At 44.4% G+C, this 22058-nt stretch overlaps 1 long non-coding RNA gene across 1 annotated transcript in view; it reads left to right on the top strand.

Annotated features, from left to right (window-relative positions):
* The window catches only part of LOC121011722 (uncharacterized), a 35978-nt gene extending 14442 nt beyond the window's left edge, over nucleotides 1–21536 (top strand). Inside the window, exons 6-8 of the long non-coding RNA XR_005781725.1 lie at nucleotides 14359–14429; nucleotides 15415–18045; nucleotides 19267–21536. This is a non-coding gene — a long non-coding RNA (uncharacterized LOC121011722). The remainder of the gene's footprint in view (nucleotides 1–14358; nucleotides 14430–15414; nucleotides 18046–19266) is intronic.
* The last annotated feature ends 522 nt before the right edge of the window (nucleotides 21537–22058 follow it).

The following is a 22058-nucleotide window of genomic DNA, read 5'->3' as shown; positions in this document are numbered from 1 at the left end:
GGCTGCAGACAGGTTTGAGTTGTCAACAGAAATTCTGAATGTTGAGTGAATGATTGCATGTGTGTGTGTGTGTGTGTGTGTGTGTGTGTGTGTATGAGAGAGAGAGACAGACAGACAGAGAGAGGGGTACAGAGAGAGACATGCATGGATGGAATAACTGACCATGAATCTTTGATAGTCGTCTGAACAAAATAGCCAGTATTTTCAGACCGCCTTGAAAACTGTTGTTTTAAAATCACTGCCAAGGAGATTTTGAACTTTTATTCAGAAAAACAGGAAATGAGAGGATTGTAAACCCCAGGGAAGAAATCTGATATTTTGAGGCCAAAGACCGACTCCCTTTGAAGCACTAAGTGTCCTGTGTTTTGGGTTAAACAGATCCCTCTTGATGACCTAACATTCCCCCAGAAATATGGAATGATCAAGAGGGGCCAAGTGGGAGCTCCGGAATGGACTCTTTAAGGGACAGGACCAGCGCCCTCTGCTGGCCACTCATGGATCAGCCAGAGGCCTTTTCACCCCCAAGTCCTATCCACTTCATCCATGAGGAAAAAACCAAACTCCTTGAATCCTGGGTGTCCAGGTAGGATCTTTCTCTTCCCATTCCTAACTATATATGTTTTTAGCTCCTCCTTTCCCAGTTTATTGCGGAGTGGGTTGGGGGGGGGGGCGTCTTTGGTAATACAGAACAAAGAAACAGTTTTTATTAGCCTAATCCATGGATGTTTTGAAAGCCTATCACTCTCAGTGGTAGAAAGGCTTATATTTCATGTAGATGCTCTAACCTGAGGGATTTAGTCCTTAATCATTAGGGCTGTGTCTCAGTTACACTAAAACTGAAAGGCTCTTTGTATGATATTGTCAAATGAGAGCTCGTCCCTTGCCCACCAGGGTACAGTGACAGGAGATGCCCCGATCTTGGGGTGGGATACCACAGCTTGAAGCGTCTCTCCCCACAGAGCAGGGCCAAGGGGAGGGTTTTGGGGGAAAGATGAAAAGAGGACAGACTAAGGCGATCCCTGGGTCCCACTTAAGGAGGATCTGTATGATCTGGGAGGCAATCCTAAGAGAAAAGTAGAAAAATGTCTTGCCCCACCCTCCCAAACTCTGGTCAACTACTGGGCAGATTATGATCTTTTAGGGGACCAGAGACAACCTGCTTGGTCTTCTAGCCAGTGTGGGTCATCAATGAGGGCTTTAAAAGACCCTCCTTTGGAACTGAACCCCATTTGCATATATCTGGCTTGAGCCAACTCCTTTGTATATCAGTAGAGTTATAATGGTTTCTCTGCGGACCTGTTTATATTTAGAATATTCAGGTCTGGACTTACCAGAAACCAGGTTTTCCCACTGCAGTCTGCCCTACTCTCTCTTCCAAAAATAAAGTGAACCTGGGCGCCTGGGTGGCTCAGTCGGTTAAGCATCTGACTTCGGCTCAGGTCATCATCTCGCCGTTCATGAGTTCAAGCCCTGCCTCGGGATCTCTGCTGTCAGTGCGGAGACTGCTTCAGATCCTCTACCCTCCTTTCTCTATCCCCCCCTCCCTCTGCCCCTCTCCTGCTTGTGCTTTCCCTCTCTCTCTCTCAAAATAAATAAACATTAACAATAAAATAAGATGAACAGCCCAGTGGTGGAGCAGAACAGTCGTTAGAAGCATGGACTTTCATGTCAGATTGGTGGGGTTACAGTCCCTGCTGTGTCTCTTACTACCTGTGTTACCTGGGAAAGCTACGTAACCACTTTTTGCTTCAGTTTCCTCATTTATACAGTGGGAATGTGAAGGGGGCTTACCATACAGGGTTGTTGTGAGGGATGAGTGAGTTCATACACAAAAGCACTTAGAACAATTCCTGGCACATATGAGCACTCATTAGTTATTTCCCACCACCATCATCGTCACCTGATGACCAACATCTGAGAGGCTGAAGATATGTCCCCAATAACCACCACCCCATTTCTATTTGATTGCACATGCTATCATGAGTGAGAAGGGAGATGCCTGGGTGACATGTCCATCAGTGCAAGGGCTCACCAACATCCAGTTCACCTGTCCTCTTAGGGGCATGGATCACTTCTACCTGGAACACGGGCAGGGCCATCCATGGGAGGAGTTCTGGTCAATAAAATGTGAATGGATAGGATTTCTTTTTTTAATTTTAATTTTTTAAATTTACGCCCAAATTAGTTAGCACATGGTGCAACAATGATTTCAGGAGTAGATTCCTTAGTGCCCCTGACCCATTTAGCCCATCCCCCTTCCCCCAACCTCTCCAGGAACCTTCTGTCTGTTCTCCATACTTAAGAGTCTCTTCTGTTTTGTCTCCCTCCCCTCCCTGTTTTTATATTATTTTTGCTTCCCTTCCCTTGCGTTCATGTGTTCTGTGTCTTAAAGTCCTCCTATGAGTGAAGTCATATGACGTTTGTCTTTCTCTGACTAATTGCACTTAGCATAATACCCTCCCTTTCCATCCATGTGGTTGCAAATGGCCAGATTTCATTCTTTTTGACTGCCGAGTAATACTCCATCGTGTGTGTGTGTGTGTGTGTGTGTGTGTGTGTGTGTGTATACACCACCTCTTCTTTATCCATTCATCCATCGATGGACATTTGGGCTCTTTCCATACTTGGGCTACTGTTGATGGTGCTGCTCTAAACATTGAATGGATATGATTTCTCACATCACTTCTGGACTGAGACAGTTCAAAGCCCAAATAGGACTCTTCACTTTCTCTTCCCTTGTCACAGCAGCTGCGAAGGTCAGATGTGCTAGAAGATGCAGCTATAAGATGGTGGGGCACTTATTAGCCTGGGTCCTCCAGTGACTGTGTGGAGCACAGCCATACGGACTCTTTCCATACGTGGCACGAACAAGAAATGAACTTTCGTGCTGTGAAGCCACCGAAACTCAGGAGTTATTACCACAGCACAACCTAGTCCACTAGTTCTCAGTCTGGTCCGCTTATGTGGGGACCTATTAAAACTGCAGATTCTCTTGGGGCGCCTGGGTGGCGCAGTCGGTTGAGCGTCCGACTTCAGCCAGGTCACGATCTCGCGGTCCGTGAGTTCGAGCCCCGCGTCGGGCTCTGGGCTGATGGCTCAGAGCCTGGAGCCTGTTTCCGATTCTGTGTCTCCCTCTCTCTCTGCCCTCCCCCATTCATGCTCTGTCTCTCTCTGTCCCAAAAATAAATAAACGTTGAAAAAAAAAAAAAAACTGCAGATTCTCAGGCTCCACACCACACACAGTGACTCAGAGACTGAGGGTGGGGCTGGCAATCTGGGTTGTAACAGCTCTCGTTGACACAGGTCAAGTTTGAGAGCCCCTGCTCTGACCTATCCCGAATGCTTCTCAGGTTCCAGTTACACAGGGACTTTGTCCCCATAGGTGGCCACTACTTAGGATGATCCAGTCTGCTTTACCCCTTTCCATTGGGAGAGATATCTAAGCACCAGCTACCTCAGGATGGTTAACATCGAACATGTCAAGGCCTAGGGTATTTACCTGAGGTCAACAAACAACCTGGAAATGGGTTCACTGTTGCTTTAAGGAGGTGAGTGCCCTCTGGTTCTTTTCAGGTGTGTCAGAAAGCACTGGGTTTATTGCAGTCTTTCTCACTCTCTGGTTTAGAGTCCTCCTTTACCCCAGGGAAGGAAGAGGCTGATGATCCCTATTTCGTAGGTCTCTGAGGCTCCGAGTGGTCAAGTTATTTATCCACAGCGTGGAGCTATCGCTTCGCCCCCCACACAGCCCTTGCGCTGTGCCTCATACAAGCAGATACTCAGTAAATGGTCGTAGAAAAAATGAAGACACAAAGACATCAGCTGCCCCAGCACATGATTTAATTGTCTGAGCTTAGCTGGATGTCAGTCTGGTGCCTGTTGCTGTGCCTGGGGGGGTCCCAGGGGGACCAGGGGGCACCGAGGCAAAGAAAGGGTAGACCCAGGAGGGACAAAGCAAAAGGCTGGGTAGAACAATCTGATCCTGCCCTTCGGGAATCTTTTTCCAGGCGGAGCTGTCCCCGAGATGTGAGAGCCTGTGGTCAGCAGAGGGCAGTGTTGTTTTAGCAACTACTTTGATGACTTCAGAGAGGGGCTGCTGGCTCACATCTGCTTTGACAATATCGATGGAAATGACAGAGGCCAGCGGGTCTGGTTCATTTGAAGAACGAGAACAGCAAAAAACATGGACACCTACATACCCACCATCTGTATTAGACAATTAGCATTTCTTCTATGATTCTTTCAAACTTTCTGTCTGAACATTTTGTTTATGTTAGAAGAAGAAAGAGGATAAAGCCCTAAGCTGTGCCACCTCAGCCCTCCGGCTGGTGGGCAGCTCACCCGTCTGGACCAGTCCCAGAGCAACTGGATGTAAACAGTGGCATCAGCCTTCGTCAAGCGTCTTACTCATCATATTCTTGCTGCTCAGAGATGTACCCCCAAACGGCTCCTTTCTTCTCATGCTCTCTTTCCCTGCCTGTCTTGTCTTGCTTGTTCGCCCCACCCTCACCACCCTGTACTCTCTCCTTTACCCCTGTATCTAGGCATGGCTCTAGGTGGGTAGCTGATGGCTTAGCAGGGCCAGGTATTGGGGACCAGGAGGTAGGTGTGAAAGACGCAACACACCCATCCCTTCTCTTAAGAATGTGTAGTTTTGGAAAAACCAATCCACAGAAGCAGAACTTCAAGGAGAAAGACAGGAAGACATTTACATCATGTTATCTGAGCCATAGGATACATGCATGTTTGAGCCTCTGACTCAGGTTGGCAAGAGGCTCTGAAGGTTTTTAGGACTTCTTCATCATGAACTGTCTAGAAGGCACCTTTTCCATGTCTCTAAACATGCTGCAAGGTTTGCCAAGAGCCCACTCCTAGACCCAAGAGAAAAAGGGACAGATTCCTTAATCTGGCTATGAGACGGGCAGCTCAGCTCAACCAAGAGGTCCCAGATAATCCTTCCCTTGGTATTACTATAATCCGTCTTGCACCCACCTGAATCATTGGGTCAGGCCCCCTAGGACCACCCCAGCCAGAGGCAGGGGTTAGCCAGTTTCTAAAAATTTTTTTTAACCTTTTATTAATTTTTGAGAGACAGAGACAGAGTGTGAGAGGGGGAGGGGCAGAAGAGAGAGGGAGACACAGAATCCGAAGCAGGCTCCAGGCTCCAAGCTGTCAGCACAGAGCCCGATGCCGGGCTCAAACTCACAAACCATGAGATCATGACCTGAGCCCAAGTTGGACACTTAACTGACGGAGCCCCCCAGGCGCCCCAGATTAACCAGTTTCTAAATCAGCCTGGCTCTGTGTCCCTAGGCTTAGCCTTCTGAGAGGGAAGGTATTTCCTACTGCTGTGTTGCCAGAGACCCAGGGCATCCCACTGGGACCTGGGTGCTGGGAGGTGACAGGCACCATCAGCAGCCATGGCTACACTGGCATTAGGAGATTAATGAGCCTTTTTGAATAATGAATCTGTAGCTACAGCCAACTGTTGGCAATTAGTTAGAGCAAAGCCATGCTGTGCTCCAGATCTGTCAGCTGGGACCTCCAAAGAGGCAGAACAGCAGGAAGAGAGAGACAGAAAGGAAGGAAGAGTTGAAATCCCACCTTCCCCATCCTAGGCCAGCACTCTGGGTCTGTAATGATCCTGGGCTCAGCTTCCATAACCATAGGAATCTGATACCACTTAGATCTGAGAGACGTATAAGGTAGCGAGGGGCCTTAAGGGGTCATCTTGTCTACCTTCCTGCCTCTGCTTAGGACCACACAGCAGTGCTTCTCAAAGTTTAGTCTGGGTATAGTTCACCCGGGACCCTGGCAACCTTGCTCCCAGGTGATTGCCAATGCTTCTGCTTTGGGGGCTGCACATAGGACCCGGAGCTGGGTGAGGGGTGGGGGGAGGGAGGGAGAGAGAGAGAGAGAGAGAAACACTTATTTCATTGAGACCTTAGTGTTTATACTTCATTCATCATTTATGTATTCGTTCATCCAACAGTGTCTACTGTGTGCTAGGCAGCTGGATTCACATGTATTGATACAGAGATAGGTAAAAATAGCCTGGAGTAACCAGAGAGATGCCCTGGGGCTAGAACGAGGAGACTTTGGGAGGCAGGGCTGCCTCCCTTCTGAGGATGCCCTCCTAAAGCAGCAGTGACAGCAGCCAAGGGCCAAGGCAGGCAGTAGGGAGAGAGAAGTAATGCTCACATCTTTGTCTCTTTTTAAGAGAGAAAATGCATCTTAAAAGCAGTGGGAGCTAATTTGCTCTTCTATAATCAATCACCCAGTACAGAAAACAAAAACACGCTGCAGCAAGCTGGGAACGACCGAGAAGGGATGTGAGGCTGGCAGGCAAGGGGGGAGGGCCTGCAGAGAGGATCGTTTTCTCCTTATGGGTTTAAAATAAAATGCATCTTAAAGACATATGGCATCTGTGTGCGCATGTGTGGCTGTGTGTGTGTGTATCGGGGGTCATGTCTAAAGTGGTGCCAATCTTCTCCCAGTTCCCAAGCAGCCTCCAGTCTGCCCCCTTTGTCTTGCCCCCCCCCCCCTTATTTTTGATGTATGTATGTGGGCAGTGGGAAATGAGGACTTCAGTTCAGGCTGTTCTGTACATCTGCCTCTGGAAAGGGTCCCCAGAAGCATGGAGCCTCCTCTTTAAAGAGCTTTCCCTCGTTAAACTCATCACTGGATAGCTTCGGTTCCTTCCTGGGTCTTAGTTCCCTCCTCAGTAGCACGGGGAGATGCACTTTCCCTTCTCTGTTCATATCGCTGGAGTGAGGGAAAGCTGGGGTGTTACGAAAACTGATGTAAGATACACTTCCAAAGAGGCTGGTGCTCTGGGCTATAACTACATGGCCGTGAGACAACCAGTCCGGGTCAACGTGATGCCAGATATCCAGATGTTTAGAAACGTCCAGATGGTAGATTTAATTTTGCAGTTTTGTTTATTCTGGGTGCTCAGTGCCCTGTGGACACAATTCAGTGAAAACGAAATAGATGGATAAATAAAGATGACCTCTAGAGCCTCCGCAGTGAGTTGTTTTAACATCTCGTCTTCAAAACAACTGGTTGACAGATTGGGATTGTTTTCTTCCTGCTGCCGTTGTTTGGTAGTGTGCCGTGTGACTTCACATAAGCTGTCCCTGACCACGCTGGGGACTTTCCCAGGAAAGAGACTCTTCCAGTGAAATTACACCCTGAGAAAGAAAACCATGGCTTGGTTTCCTGGAACCATGGGGTCTGTGTAATAGTGAGTGGAGTCCCTTATCCACATCCCTCCATCATCCACCCACCCATCCACCCATCCATCCATCCATCCATCCAACTTCCTCAGTTACTCACCTGCTTCTCCTTCCTGTTTCTCTCCCTCCTTCTCTTCCCTTCCTTCTTTCCTTTTTTCTTTCCTTCCCCTCTCTCCTTCCTGCTTGCCTTCCTTGTTTTCCATCTTTAAATGTCCACTATTTGTCCTGCACTGAGCTAGATACTGGTCTTTGCCTGCTATCACTGCATTTGTGGGGTGAGACAGATGTGCGAAGAGCTGTTAAAATGATGTGGCAGAAGATACAGTCATGCGTTTCTTCCCTAGACCCATCCCTGGACATTCCCACCCTCCCCAGGGTGGGGGCATTGTGCCCAGGAGTTCAAAGAATCACAGAGAAGGGCCGCTCCTTTGCGACAGACAGGTCTCATTCCAGACGATGAGGGGTGGCTGGAAGAAGGAGCAATTTACATATAAAAGTTTGAATGATATCCTTTTCTTCCTTCTCCCTGTGGAGCTCTTAATTCATGTTTCTCCACAGAATAGTAGTCCTCCAGTCACGGGGAGAGGTAAACCTCTGATGAGGGGGAAGACATTTCTTCCCTCAGAATGTCCTGCTCTAGCTTCACCACCTCCTAGTGGGAACAGATCGACAACGAAGCACAACCATTCATTTATTTCAGTTCTGGCTGGTGTCTGGCCTGGTGGGAGAGTGTAACCAAGAAGACAGAAGGCTCGTGGCTTTTGGAGCTTAATTAAACATATTTACAAAACCCAGTTCTGGTTAGCTAGTGAGTCACAACGAGACAGAGGCTGGTATTGCGTTGTAAGATTAATAAACCAATTAAGTAAAGATTGCGGCGGCTTGGCAACCCCATTGGGGCAGGAGGCGATCCTGACAGCTGCTCTTTTCTGATGATTGCCACAAATGTTAGGAGAAAAGACAGCCTGGGCCTCCCCCATTCCAGGAGAGAATACCCCAGGCTGTTGTCTTGTCTAATGGCTCAACACTGCAAGTCAAGTTGTTTTCTGAGCCTGCAGGTCAGATGTCATGTTTAGCCGACTGGGAGAAAAGAAAACAAAAGCTATTTCTTCCTCTCTAATCCTTTAAAAAGAAATCAAAACCCACAACTATGAGGCCATTTATCTCCGCTGCAATGTACCCCTTCCGGGGGGAACAGGCAAATGGAGTAAGCAGGGGACTTCTGGGAGTCCCAGCAGGAGACTCAAGAGAGAGGGCTCCCTGTGGATGGAGGCCCCACCTCCTGCTGGTCTGCCTCTAGTCCCCTTTCTCTCAGTGTTAGCATGCTCCTTCAGCGCTCTGGTTCTCACAGTCAAATCACTGTTTGGAATTTTGCAAGTGTTTTGTTTTGTTTTGTTTAAGTGTGTTTATTTATTTGAGAGAGAGAGAGAGAGGGAGGGAGAGCAAGTGAGGGAGGGGCAGAGAGAAAGAGGGAGGCAGAGGATCCAAAGCTCAAACTCAACAACCATGAGATCATGACCCGAGCTGAAGTCGGACACTTCATGGACTGAACCGCCCAGGCGATCCCAAGTTTTAGATTAGGTTCAAATGTTCCCCCCAACCCCTGCCGTTGCCTGGGGCATAATTAGTAAAAAAAAAAAAAAAACAAAAAAAAACGGGTCCTTTTGTGAAACACGATGAAGACCTTTTCTTTTGTGAAGCAACAAGCACCCTTATTCAGGGAATGGCAGTGAGGAGTGAGCCCCACACACGTCTCTTTCTTCAAGATCTGCAGGCAGGCCCTTTCCTCTGCCCCTGGACCCGGCCCACAGGCTTTCTGCTGAAAACTCTGAGACTGTGGCCAAATAGGTCTCCACAGTCAGTTAGGAGCCCTTGCCTTCAGTGATATCCAAAAGCATGACAGAAAGTGTATTAAGGACTCCATACCCTGGCCCAGCCGTGGGAGCCCTGTGTGGTCTGGTGTCCCAACAGCTGCCGTGGCTTCCCTCCCACAGCCGTCGGAAGTGCTCTGGTGGATCAGGAATTAGGAGAATGTTGGTGGGGTTGGGCAAGTCAGAAAAGATTCTGAGCACTTTCATTTTCTCACTTGCAAAAAGAGGGGAGAAGGGTGGCAATTATATAATTATAATAATACACAAATCAATTATAATAAAATAATTATAATAAAATCAATTCTGTCCACTTTATAAAACTGGCAAAGAAGCAAGGCGAATAATGGACTTGGAGAGTTCTAGATAGATGTGAATATTTGTAGTCATGGGGCAGTCCCTCGACTCCTCTCTGGAACAAAACTGGGAATGAATGAATCAGACTCACCTGGGACTTACAAATTATGATCTTGCCCACTTGTTAAAACTCCGAGAGCTTCACTTTAAGTGGGTATGGCTTGCAGTCAAAAGTGTGGACTTTGGCATCATGATCAGTCCTTCTTACTTACTGGCTGTTTAACTTCAAAAAGATTTGAGTCTCATATTCCCATCTGTAAAACGGGAAAGAGCCTAATTGCTGCCTTATGGGGTTATTGTAAAGAGTCGTGAACATCACTAACGTAAAGTTTACAGCTCTGTGTCTGCTATATGGTAAATGGCCAGTATAATAATAATAACAAACATATATGGTAACTTTAATTATTCTCATTAGAAAATGAGATTATGCCTATAAAGCATCCTCCACAGCGTCTGGCACATAGCAGATGTTCAATAAATAAAGGTCCCACCTCCTCTCCTTCCTAAATGAATGATCCAGTCCATGCATTAAAAAACAAAAACAAGAACAAAAACAAAACTGGCCCAACTGTGTTTCCCGTTGAATAGAATAGCTGTTGTAATGTAGAGCCATAAAAGGTCCCCTGCCTTTTGAAAACTCTGGCCAACAGGGTCACCTCTTTCCTCCAGGAAAAAGGAATGCCCTTAAGGAACGAGCTGGGGAGAACAAGGATAGAAAATCACAACTGCACAGGGGGCCCCAGGGCGGTCTCCGCAGCCAGGACCCCTCCTCATCTTGTCCCAAAGGCAGTGACCCGCAGATTGGTTCCCCTGCCAGATCCTAAAATCTCATAGTCCCTCAAACATCCTTAAGTTAACATCTACAGTTTTCTTCCTAAGTTGAAATGATTTCAAGATATAACTTCAGAGTATTATAAATACTGACTCTTTAAATGAAAACATTACCTCTTGTTAAATGTATTCAATGGAATACACACATGCGATTTGATATCTGTCATCATCCACTTACAAAGCATATGAGTAAACTCTCCTTAACGTCAGGAAATTTTATTTCATTCTCTTTCTTAAACCCATCTTTCTCTTCTATGTCTCACAGAATTTTATTCTAATGTCATATGTTTTTATGCTTGATTATGTTTGATAGTCACCAAATATACATTTCTTAAATATTATGTATGAAATAATATTATATACACATGTAATATTATGTTTATGCCAGAAAAAAATTTATTTTTAATTATGGCAAAAAAAAACCCTCATAATGTTATTTACCATTTTAACTATTTTCTTTTTCTAGTGGGCTCCATACCCATCATGGGGCTTGAACTCACCACCCCCCGGGGTCAAGAGTTACTCGACCCACTGAGCCAGCCTAAGATGGCATCCTTCCATCTTAACCAGTTCTAAGTGTATAATTCAGCAGTGTTGAGTACACACACAATGTTGTGTATAATGAGAAATTTTAATATTAAAATATTTCCGTAAGGTTCAAATGTTAAAATTACTTCTTGAATGAGTGATCATTATAATTGTTGTAAGTGTACAAATAATCAAAATAACGTAAATATAACAATTTTTCCAATAAAAAATGAAATAGAAAAAATGTATTGGGATGTCATTTCTCAATGAAATGAACATGATTCTCCCAATTAGATAATAAATATTTCCTATTAGAGAATGAGAAGGGTGCAACATCACTTCTGTTCTTTTTGGAAAACTTATTTATTTCGTTTTGTCTTTACGGATGTGAACAGTGACGAATCTTGCTTATCTGAACAAACTGATAGGAACAGAAAATGTTCTGTTGTGATAACTTTACTAATGATTTGAACTCTCTTTGTGTTCAGTGCCCCAAATCACACAGTGACCCATCAACCAAAATGATTTTTTCCCTTCAATTTTGTTGACAGAAAAAAAATTTTTTTCCTAAAGGATCTGTTATCCATCATTAGAACTATTTACTTTCTCAATTTCTGGAATATCCAAAAAGCCTTTTCTAAAATGTATTCAATGACTTTTAATTACGTTTTATGTTTTTCACCTTGTCTAGTCCAACTCATGAAGACAGGGTTGGAAAATTAAAATATTGTTAATTTCATTCTACTTTCCCAATGCATTTTTTTAAAATAAAATGCTTTTATCTTATTACATGCTTAAGTACCTTTTTGTCAAATCTTAGAGCTCAGATTTAGCTCATTCAATTGATGGAAAATGCCTGTGCATAATCTATTTAGCAAAGCCAGTCTTCCTTGTCAAACCAGTTTGCAAATCAGACTTACTGCTCTAAGAAAAAGTCCGACTTATATTTTTAATTTAGATCAACATTACAGTGTATTTTGAGGAATATTATGAAAACCACTGTAAGAAGGATTACTTCTAATCTTGTAAAAAAGATTACTAAATGCAGTCGAGATAAAAATCACGAAAGATACAATGTAATTAATCTATTTTATGACAAGTTATAAAAGCAAAAATAAATCTATGTTTCTCGTCACTTAGTTTGCCATAACTCAATGTTATGGGCAGCCCAAATTGTAAGCTATTTATGAAACAAAAAACATGATGAAAGATATGGCAGTTTTTAGTAAGTATGTGTGTGGGTGTGTACTAAACTTTGGAGTTGGCTTTTGGGAATAATTAAATAAAAATCTTGTGTGAAAACACAGAACTACTTTAATTTTATTGGACCTTGAGATAAACTCTCCAACGCATTTATGAAAGAGAAAGGTATATATTGCTGACAATAAATGTGTCTAGCAGCTAGCATTTAGTTTTCTTTTTTGATTAATAGGAGGTGTAGGAGGAAAAGAATGTTTAAACATTTTATGAGATAAAATGGTCGCAGGATTGATTGTAATTGGAATACATATCTCGTTATTTGATAAAATAGATTTTAACTACCTTTTGAATAATGCATATTGCATTCAAAAGTAATCACATAAAATTTTTATCTGAGCGTTTTATCCAGTACAACTTGTCAAATTTAGTAGCCCCTGAAAACGTTTCAGTTGTGTTTAAAAGAATTAGCAAGCCTATGCTGGTTTGGCTTTTCAAAAAATTTTTTTTGGGGGGGGGGGTTCTTTTTAGTGTTGTTTATCAAGAAGAGCTGAAAAGGTTGTTTATGTTTAACATGGGGAGAGGGGCGGAGCATTCTTAGTCTTTATTATTCCTTACAGTGTTGTCTTTTCTTTCTTCTCCCCAGAACCTGTCAAGAGCAATGCTTTCTTTGACAGGACTTGAGGAATGCAGACATGTCATCCTTACAAGAAAATTGCCACGAGGCCCTCGGCCCGTTCTCTGTAATATATTAAAGACCTCTTCTATGAAAGCCCATGACTAAAAAAGGGGTGAAACAGGGAAGGAATGGAAGTCCGAAGGTGGGCTAATTGTGCTTTAATTCATCAATGGGGAGACCCACCCCCAAATAATATTTTTAAGTGTCCTTTTTGTTTGGTGCCCTGAAGGATTTTACATCCTAGGAGAGGACACCATGGTAAGGTTGGGAATGAGTAAGGGAAACACCTTTCTTTTGTAACATGGGAGAAGGGCAGTTAAAAAGGGGGCAGAGTGAGAAAAGGAAACCCACACACCAGGAAATAGGGTCTGTGGAATTTGAGAACATGCATTTGATAAAATTAGCCACATGGGCAATCCCATTGGAAAGTCCTATTGTATGGAATGTCTTTGTTCAGCTATATACCACACACACACACACACACACACTCACAACCTCACACTCATCGTATACTCCCGAACACTTTCATACAAGCCTTCAGGCTTGCAAATACTCTCGCACTCACACACACACATATACACTCAAGACTCACAAGAATGTATAAAGGTGTGTGAATGTGTGGTGAGTGTGTGTGCACGTGTTTGTACGGGTGGATGGTGGAGAAAGGGAGGGTGAGGCAAGAGGGAATCTTTAAAGGAGTATTAAAAGCATCTCAGTATCTCCTAGTGATGGGTGGGGACACACGAGATTATGCTTCTTCCTTCGACAGACACTGATTTGGTACACATGGGGTATGTTTGCTGCTGGGCTCAGTGCTGGAGTTTAATGGCAAGCAAGACAGACATGGTCCTTGCCCACGTGGAGCCTACAATCTTGGATTCAGATTGGAACACAGGTTTTAGCAACTGAGTGTGAGAGTTGCGACAGGGGCTGGGAGCACTGAGGAGGAGCACCTGGTCACAAGAGGCAATGCCCTTTCTGTCTGCTGGGCCTGACCAATGGGCATGGCGCTCCGGATGGAGAAGAAGGAAGCTGTGTTTGGCTGGTGCTAGCCAATATGGCAGCCACTAGCCGCACGTGGCCGTTGAGCACTTGAAAACGTGGCCAGTCCAAATTGATACTATAAGTTTAAAATACACATCAGATTTTAAAAAATAAATAAATTAATTAAATACACATCAGCTTTTGAAGACTTAGTCTGAAAAAAGAATGTAAACGATCTCAATATTTTCTTCTTGATTTACATGTTGAAGCCATAACATTTTGGGTAGACTGAGTTAAATAAAATACGTTGTTAATGATGCGATCGCCCATTTCTTTCCACTTTTTTCCAATGTGGCTGCTAGAAAACTTAAGAAGGCATAAGTGGCTTGCATTCTTCTGCCATTTTTCTATTGGTCAGTAGTCCCTGAGGCAATGAGAGTGGTCTGTGCAGAGGGTCAGAATGGGGTGAGAGTTCAGGTGTTTGGGGACTTGAATTGCTGAGCTTGGGGTTTGAGGGATGGTGGGTGAGAGCCGAGGCTGAAGAGGTTGTGGGCTGCAACAGAAAGGCTCTGGTGAGCCCTTTCAAAGCACCACTGAGGCAACAGAAAGGATTTTTAAGCAGGGATATGCCTTGAGCAGATTGAGGTGCACTAGTAATTCTCCTCTGGCTTCCTTGTAGAACGTGAAATGAGCAGTGAAGGCCAAACTAAAAACAGGAAGACCAGGCAGAAGATTCTAGCAGTGGCCCAGGTGAGAGAAGACAGTGGCCGGGCTTGGGAGTTCTCGTGTGGTTGGAGAGAAGTGAACCACTGATGGGAGTCCATTTATTACAGACACACAGGAATGTTTCAGCAAGGAATCCTACAAGAACCAGTCTCCGGTGTTTGTATCTGATAGTCATGGAATCCTCAAGCCACGGACTGATAGGGCAGGAGGGGAGCTTGGAGGTTACCTGGGCATTCTTCTTTAGGGCTTCTGATAGATGGGGCCATTTAATCCCAAACCCCAAAACCAGATGTGGTAGGTGCTTTGCTTCCTGGGCTGGAGAGAGGAGATTTTCTTAAACAGAAGCAGCTTGAGTGCACCCCAGGAAGCAGGCCACAAAGCCTACTGGGCCCATTGGGTGTGCCATCTCCAAAAAGCAGCTCTGGAGGTTGTTGTCCCACAGAGCATCTGGGCCAGTGGCTTTAGGTTCCCGTTCTGCAGTGGCCTGTGCTTTGGCTGATGCTTGTGCTTGGGGATTGATGGGTGCCTGTCAAGGCTGGCTCCTTGGCCCTGACCACTTTTCTAGCCCCCAGATAACAGCCCCTGGCATTCGTTAAACTTGACTCAGAAAATCAGACACTGCTCAGTGACTGTCCTTAACACAGTTTCCCAATTGCTTCTCCCATTGCTGATTTTTATTATTTTTAAAAATTTTTTAATTTTTATTTATTTTTGAGAGAGAGAGAGAGAGAGAGAGAGAGACAGAGCATGAGCAGGGGAAGGGCACAGAGAGGGAGACACAGAATCCGAAGCAGGCTCCGGGCTCTGAGCTGTCAGCACAGAGCCCAACGCAGGGACTGAACCCATGAAGCATGAGATCATGACCTGAGCTGACGTTAGACGCTCAACTGACTGAGCCACCCAGGTGCCCCCCCTGCCGTTGCTGATCTTGTTTACAACCCCCAACTTCTGATTCTTGATTTGTGATGCTGATTCTAATTACTCTGTCTCCTGCCTCAAAATCTTCCAGGAGGCCCCATGTACCAGAGATGGAAGCCAGCATTCCTTAGCAGACTATTCAAGGCTCTCCACCATCTGGTCCTCTTTCCTTCAGACCTCACCTCCCATTGTTCTTTCTAAGTCTCTAACCTTCTAATGATGCCAACCACCTGCTAGTTGCAGAACCCACCACACCTTGATTTGTTCTGTTTTCCACCTGCTGTTAGCTTCCCATTTTCTCTCCCTAGATGTAGTCTGTACAGTGTCCAGGGCCCAGGAAACACTATTGCCTTCTTGAAGCCTTCTCCGCTGTCTCTCGTAATTAATTCCACCTCCTCTGCTGTTCCACATATACCTCTGCTTAGCACCTGTCCTAGCCAGCCTTGGGTTATCACTTCTTGTTTACATGTTTTCTTACTATGCTCAGCTCCTTACAGGCAGGAACTCTGCTTCCTTTGTGCTTATTACCTAGGGGCATATAATAAATATTGGCTGAATGACTCGATGGAGGCCTTGGGATTGATAGCGTCCCTCTTTTAGTCTTGCACTGGGACCTGGAGCATTCATGGCAACTGGAGCAGGAAGCCGGGCTGGGACCAGGGTGAGGTGGGTGAGGAGTCTAGAGCATAAAATGTAAGTTGCTCTCAGTTGCTGACCTTGTGCTTGCCTGACCCTGGGAGCTAGTCCCTCTCAGGTGCCTCCCTTGCCTCACCCTCAGCCCTGGCAGGAAGGAAAGACTGGAGTCTTGGGATTCAGAATGAGTCCATCAAAAAGGACAGACCAGGTTCCATAGGGTCCAGTTACTCCTCTCATACCGACGCAAGCCCAACCCATGCCCAAGGGCCCCCAGCGTGACTCCAGAGCCCACTGGTACCAGAAAAGTGGCAGGTCCCAACAGTCAAGAATCTGGAATGGCTGACATGTGGAACACTTTGTAAACAGGCCGAAGGAGTGCAGTCTCTTGAAGGGAACAAGGTACCAGCCTTTGTCCTGGGGCATGGAACCAGATAACAGCCTTAGGATATGCAGTTAGTAAAAACAGAGCCCCCAGCTATTGACTGGGGTCTAGGGCAAGATCAAGTTTTATGGACTGTGGCATTAGGGTAACTAGTTGGAACCTAAGAGTGGGGCCACGTTTCCGTAGGGCTGACCTCAGTGGGGTTGGGGATGTGGAAGGAGGAGAAAGGGCTACATTCTAGTGGGAGTGGGGTCAGTGAGGACATTTAGCCCGTGTCTCCGAGAACGTTGTGCTCTGTGTCCGGTGGTATCAAAGGAGAGTGGGGGTGTCACATGAAGCCCAGAACTCAGCTCTTGGCTCTGGAGCTCATCTCTGAGGGTGTGAAAGACTCCAGGTCAACCTGAAGAAAGGAAAGGTAGAGGAAGGGAGAGAGGGTGAAGCAGAGGCTGTTTAAATATGGCCACAGTACTTCGGGATTGTTTTGGGGAGGGGGTTGTGCTGGGCTCTCATAAAGAGTAGCCAACGGGTCCAGTTATGGGGGTCTAGCAGTGGTCCCCTATTGCCAGGTCATGGACTAACGGAGTCAAAATATCCAGGGACCCATGTTAACAGTGTAGTTTTCTGGGTTTCAAACCTTGGGGATTCTGGTTCAGTCGGTCTAGAGTTCATTTTAACTGAGGGCTCTCAGAGTGATGTGCAGCCTGATTTCAGAGCCACTGGCTGGGAACAGACTTAAAGGAGGCAAAGGGGCTGGCAGCTCATTTGGAGTCAGTCCCATGTTTTCCTTTAGAACTCATTTAAGCCATGAACGACCTCAATAAGAAAGCCAATGATAGGTAAAGCAGGGCACGATTCTAAGACACATTAGGTGTTTCTAGCTGTTATACTTCCTTTTCTCTGTATCATCCCTTTTTGGGTATCCTAGTGCTCATTCTCCTGCTTTGATGTAGTGGTTTTCAAACTTTAAAATGCAAAAGGATCCCCCCACCTCCTCAGAGAGCTTGAGTAAACACACGTGCCTGGCCCTCATCCCCACAGTTTCAGAGTAAGTGGGTCTGGGCTGGAGGAGGGCTTGATTATTGCACTTCTAACAACTTTCCAAGTGATGCTGATGCTCCTGGTCCAGGGAACACACTTTGAGAAACACTGATCCAGTGGAACAAAAGGTAGAACATACACAAAGAATGAGAAGAAGGGGTAGAAGAAATATTTGAAGTAATAACGACCAAGAATTTTCCAAAACTAATGACAGATACCAAACCACAGATCCAGGAAGCTCATAATAGGTAGGATAAGTATCAAAAAATGTACACCTCTGTGTATTATATTTAATATGCAGAAAATCAAATATAAAGAGAAAATATTGAAAAATGCCAGAGAGTGTAAATACCTTCTTATAGAAGAACAAGGATAAGAGTTCAAATGGAGTTGTCCGAAATCACACAAACAAGAGGAAGGCAGTGTCACCCTTAAAGTGTTGAAAGAAAACAACCTCACCAACCTCGAATTCTATATCCAGTGAAATCATCCTTCACAAGCGAAGGAAAAATAAAGGCTTTCTTCGACAAAAGCTGAGGGAATTCATGGCCGGTGACTTGCTCCAAAAGAGATGTTAAAAGATATTCTCAGAGAGAAGGAAAATGATAAGTCAGAAATTGGATCTATAACAAGAATGAACGAGCATCAGAGAAGGAAGAAGTGCAGGTAAAATAAAGTCTTTTATTTTTCTTATTCTCAATTGATCCAACAGATAAGTTTTCAAAGCAATACTAGTGAAAAGGCCTTGGGTGGTTATAGTGTATGACTAAATGAAATGAATGCAGCTATGTTTTAAGAGATAGAGGAGGAATGGGGGAATCTCTGTTAGAAGTACTGAAGTACTTAATGCTACCTGTGAAATGATATAGTGATATTTGAAAGTAGATTTACATGAATTATAAACGTGTATTGCGAAATACAGGGAAGCCACTAAAAGGAATTTTTTTAAAGAAATACAACTGACATGCTAAAAGAGGAGAAAGAACGGTATCATACAAAATAGTTAAAACTGAAATGGCAGAAAAAGAAGGGCAGGCAAAACGAGAAACAAGAACATGAGCAAAAATTAGCAAACAGTTAAAAAAAGTGACAGATATTAATCCAGCTACATCAATAATCACTTTAAATATAAATGGCCTACATATATGAATTGAAATACAGAGAATGGGGGCGTCTGGGTGGCTCAGTTGGTTAAGCAACCAGCTTCAGCTCAGGTCATGATCTCACGGTTCGTGAGTTTGAGTCCCATGTTGGGCTCTGTGTTGACAGCTCGGAGCCTGGAGCCTGCTTCAGATTCTGTGTCTTCCTGTCTCTGCCCCTGCCCCGCTTGCACTCTCTCTCTCTCAAAAATAAAATAAAATAAAACATAAAAAAATACTGAGAATGTCAGAGCAGATACAAAAAAAAAATGCAAGGCCCAACTCTATCATCTACAAAAATATGCACTACAAAAACTCACTTTATATATAAAGACACAGATAGGTTAAAAGTAAAGGGATGGAGAACCATTGCTCTGGTAAGATTGGTTCTTAGGAAAGAGTATCAGGAGTTTACACTTTTAGTGGATTTGTTAGTGTTCCTTTTCATAGGATTTTTTTCAGTTTAAGCTTCTTTTGAAATGAAAGGACTCGTTAGCTGTTACAGGAATTTAAGGAGGAAAAAGATAGGTGACCTCCTTGGAACTCTTGAAATGGCCAAATCAAATGCCAAGGCGGAATAGGTCAGGTTGTGTCTTATTTATACACTCACAGTTAGTTATCACAGAGGAGAAGCTAATGGCCAGGTGATCTGGACTCTCCTACATCTGCCAGAGAAATAGTTTTGCCAAAAGAGCTTCATTCTGAAAGCTAGTTCCTAAGCAGCCTTGGTTTTTGTTTGCATTCCTAGAAGCCTTCCAGATGGGCCAGAGTGAGAAAACACAGGTCAGTACACATCATGCAGCTGAGAGCAGAAGGCAAGCTGGGAGCTATCGACAGCTGGAGGGAGAGAACTCACGGTGGCCATTTTGGATTTGGGTTGTTGGAACTATTTCTGAGAAGGGCGCTTCTGACTTTGTCTCTCCAATGCACCAACAACTAAATGGACAAGAAAACATATAATTGGTTGGTCTGTGACATTTGGTATGAAATATTTGATTGATGCTTTGTATTGATGCTCAGATGCTAGGTATTCTGGTATTTCAACAGGTGAATAGTGATGCATTTATGTTACAGATTGGCAAATAATGAGCTGAGGAATATTAATGTTATGCAATATCAAGAGATGCTCTATGCAGTGTGCTGAGTATGTATGTGTCGTGAGAAGGGAACGTGGGGAAAGCCAGGTTCTGAACCAGGTTAAATAAAGTGAACAGACTCCTGTTATGAACCTTTAATATGGGCAAATGTGCAACGGGGGTCTTTACAGACAAGGTGGGGAGCTACACTGCGGTGTGCAATATCTCCCAAACTTATTTGAAGGAGCTCTTTTTCTCCCCCATACAATGCCTGTATCGGTGTCAAACAATCTCCAATGTGTCATTTAAACAAAGTAAGGTTTCTATTTTAAGTGAAAGAAATCCAAAAGTATTTAGTCCTAGTGAATATGACCCCATGGTATCATCTGGCATCCAGGCTTTTTTTTTTTTTTTTTTTTTAATTTAATCTCTCTGCTCTTAGCTCATTATTTCCACCCTGAATGTCACTACACAGTTCCAGGTGACCAATGATGTACTGGCCATCACAGCCTTGATCCAGGCAGGAAGTTGGGGGAGAGGTGAAGGGCATAAAGGCTGTGTCCCCTTGGTGAGTGAGCATCTCCTCCTTAAGGAGATTTCCTGGAAGTTCCTTACCATGACTTCCATTGGCATCTCTTTGGTCACATCTTCCTAACAAGGAGGCTGGGAAATAGAAATCTAGAGCTGGGCACGTGGCTAAAGTTTTATAACAGAAGAAGAAAGAATATTAAGTAGACACATAGTCTCTGCACAAACATCCAATTGAACATTCCTCAGGCCAAGTTTGGGAAATGTTGATATGTGTTATTTTCCCACTGGTCTCCTATATTTTGTCTTTTCACATACTACATGGCCTTGGTTGCTTGCTCTGTCTCTGTGTCTCTCTCTTCATCTCTGTGTACCTTTGTCTCTCTCACATACATATATACAGAAATACAAATATATGTCTTAGATTATCCATAGAATATAAAGACTGATAGGATATTAGAGCAGGAAGAAATTTTAGATATTGTCTAGCTCAGTGGCTCTCAACCCCCGTTGCACATTAGTCTCTTGGGGGAACTTATAAAAATATTTATTCTAGAGCCCTCCCAGTTAGAACTGTAATCTTTGGGGGGTAATGGCCAGTTAGTCATCTCAGTTTCTTTCCTAAAATTTCTCAGTTGATTATAATCTGCAGCCAGGGCTGAAAGCCTCTGGTCTAGACAAACTTCATTATTTTATAGGGAAACTACCTGTGAAATTATCTCTTTCATGTCTGCTTTCCCCAGTAGACTACAAAACCTATGAGAGCAGAAATAGTACTTATTATGTAGTCACAGTATTCATCCCCAGTGCTTAGCACAACACTGGCACAAAGCTGAATGAATGAATGAATGAATGAATGAGTAAACCAAGGCCCCCAGAGGGGAAGGTCCTCATGCAAGGTCATACAGCAAAAACACATACAACCGAACTGAGATTAGAACCTTTGTGTCTTGACTCCCTGTTCAGGGCTCCTTCAGTTAGCTCAAGATTTCATAGTGAAATGGCCAGATCTTGGATCACTTTACTCTAGAACTGATAAATGTGTTCCTAGAGCCTTGTATGCTATTGTCATTATTTGTGAGTCTTAGGTTAAGAACTGTATCTTACTTCTTCAAGCATCACCAGCCACCCACCATACCTAGCTCACAAGAAATGACTGATGATAACAGCTAACTGGTGGGGGGTGGGGAGGGGGAATGTGGGGGGAGAAAAAAAAAAGGCCCATGCAAGTTCAGTCCATCAGAACATCATCTTCCACTTTTCTGTCTTCAGCCTTCTCCTACTATGCATGGCCTAAACCCAGATTCTGCCTCTTCTCTGGCCAATTGCTCACTTTGAATCACCCGTCTTGTTGAAAGTTTTTGAAAACGAATTTACAGGAAAGTTAAGAATTGATAAGATTTGATGAAATACACCTTCTTGGTATGTCTGCGTATTCATTAGGGACGGGGTCCTGATCCAAAAGAAGAAAATTCCAATTGCAAAATTTTAAGTATAAGAAAACAGAACTCCTAAGGGACTATTTGGGGTATAAGCAGAGTGGCCTTCCTGGAGGGGTATAATCCAGTCAATCAGAGGAAGGTAGCTAGATGTTCATCTTTGAGAAGGGCAACTGGAAGTCACCCCTGCGGGGCCAAGTTCTTGAGTTTTGCCTTAGTTAGAGGTCTTCTTGGAACATAGGGTTCTCATTTGGCCCTATTGTGAGTGGTGTAAGAGACCAGAAGCTTCCCTGGGATGCTGTGGGAGCTGGGCCAGAGGGGATCTGACCCATTCTGGTCTAGGAGGAAGGGAATGCATATTCAGTGCCTGAGGTGGAGCTCTTAATAAATGTTAACTCTCTTCTCTCCGCAGGGATTGACTGCTCAGCCAGCAGCCCCAGAGGGAACAATTAGGTTGTTTATCCAAACCTCAGCCACTTTGCTATGTAATTGATTTT

This window comes from Herpailurus yagouaroundi, unplaced genomic scaffold (genome assembly GCF_014898765.1).
Source record: "Herpailurus yagouaroundi ecotype Mexico unplaced genomic scaffold, PumYag 195, whole genome shotgun sequence".
Taxonomy (NCBI): Eukaryota; Metazoa; Chordata; class Mammalia; order Carnivora; family Felidae; genus Herpailurus; species Herpailurus yagouaroundi.
Note: the sequence above shows the minus strand (reverse complement) of the source record. Positions and strands in the feature narration are given on the sequence as shown.